Below are 2,165 nucleotides of genomic sequence, written 5' to 3'. Positions count from 1 at the left end.
TTGGTTAAATTATTGGCCATTGGTTTATTGACTCAGCCTTAAGCTCCTCTCCCTTCCCTTTCCAAGGGAGTGGGGGTGGGACCTAAAGCTCCAATTCCCTGATCCCATGGTTACCCTGGCAACCAGACCATGTCCTGAGGCTATCTAGGGACCCCTCAGCCACCAGCCATCTCATTAACATACACAAGGCACTCAGTACTTCAGAGTAGCTCCCAAGTAGCTGGGGACTACAGGCATGCACCACCACCCCAGCTCTATTTTGCTTATGATTTTATGGGTCACAAATGTGGGAAGATCTTGGCTGGGAAGCTCTCTCTTGAAGTCTCTCAGGTGGTTGCAGGCAGATATCTGCTGGGGCTACAGTCAGTCCCAAGGCTCAACTGGGCTGGTTGATGGCTTGTTGACGTGGCAGCAGTGGGTCCTGGCTCTAGCCAGGTGCTCAGGTGAGTTATCAATGACCTCTTTAGCATGGCAGTTGCAAGGTAGTTAATAACAGACTCTGACACAGCTGATGTGTCCCTCCTCTGAAAACATTTCCTTTGATTTCCTCCTACCACATTGGCAGCTCTTTCATAGTCTCCTTTGTGTTTGTAAACATTGAAGCACCCTAGGGCTCTGCTTCTTCCTTTTATACTTCTTCCCTTGGTGCACATTACCCCTGTCTCCTGGCCTTCAATTAGTATTAATATGCTCCTAATTCCCAAATTTTTACCTCCAGCCAGACCTCTCCTTCCTAACTCCAAAATGAAACTGCTGATCTCTCCTTAAAATCTACTCCTGCAGTTGATGACAGCTTGGTCATTTCAACTGCTCAGGCTAGAAATCTTTGGTTTGTTTCTTCCCCCTAGCCTATAGCCACTGAAAATTGACCACTGGGTTTAGAGACTGGAGTCTCTGGTGACCTTGGGGGAGAGTTATTTTGATGGCATGATTGGGGGAAACATCAAATCTGACAATTCTCAAAACCACTAGACCATTTATTCAATAGGACTGTACCACAGCTGTTGGTGAGATTGTGTTGGGATTGGGCAGGTGGGCAGGATACTACAAAACCAGCAGCTGGCCTCCCATTTGACAAAATTTGGCCCACACCCTAAAAGGGAGCCCTGAAGGCCTCCTCTGAGTGGTTAAAACCAATAGTGCAAGATGCAAGAACATAGCTCATGCACCCTCTTCACAGGAGTCCTGGAAGCCCTATCTCAGAGCTTACTAATTACTGTTATACATACATTTCTACCAAGTGGGGTCTGATTTCCAAGGCCACAGCCACTAAAAAAACAATAAATCACCATGGAGTGGAAGGACTGTTACAGATAGGCAATTTGCTGCCTGATACAAAAGAGGGAGACAGAAATTATTAAAAAGCAGTAATTGTGCAAGACAGACTGGACAAGGTATAGTCTATGAGACAGAAAGGGCCTAATGTTTATTGAACACTTACTATATGCCAGGTGCTGGATGCTTTACTTATGTGCTTTCATCCCTCACTCCCCCCAAAAAATCCTTCCTACAGTTATTGGGTACAGTTTTATGATGAAAAATCAAAAAGTACAGAGAAATTAACTAGCTTTCTTTTAAAAGAAAACCTGTAAAGTTGATGTGTTAAATTTAAAAGTCTGAGCAATACCAAGGATAGGCATAGAGGTGGGACAACAGGAAATCTCATGTACTGCTGGTGAGATTGTAAAATGATGCAACGGAGAATGATTTTGCAGTTTCGTATAAAGTTAAACATACACTCACTACATGACCTAGCAGTCTTAGCTCTAGGTATTTACCCAAGAGAAATGAAAACATATCCACACAAAGACTTGTACAAGAATGTTCATAGCAGTTTTATTTATAATAGCCCAACACCGGAAACATCTTAACGTCCATCACAGATGAATGGATAAACAAGTTGTGTATGTCCATACAATGGAATATTACTTAGCAATAAAGAAGAAAGGACTTTTTTCCAAAGACAACTTTTGAAAGAAGGAAAAAAAAAAAAAGGAAAGAACTACTGACATGAAACAACATGAATGAATCAAAAATACGTCCAGAAGCCAGGTGCAGTGACATGCGCCTATAGTCCCAGGTACTCAGGAGGCTGAGGTGGGAGGATTGCTTGAGCCCAGGAATTAGAGGCCATAGTGTGCTATGTTCATGCCTATGAATAGCCA

The sequence above is a fragment of the Lemur catta genome, chromosome 7, assembly GCF_020740605.2.
Source record: "Lemur catta isolate mLemCat1 chromosome 7, mLemCat1.pri, whole genome shotgun sequence".
NCBI lineage: Eukaryota > Metazoa > Chordata > Mammalia > Primates > Lemuridae > Lemur > Lemur catta.
Note: the sequence above shows the minus strand (reverse complement) of the source record.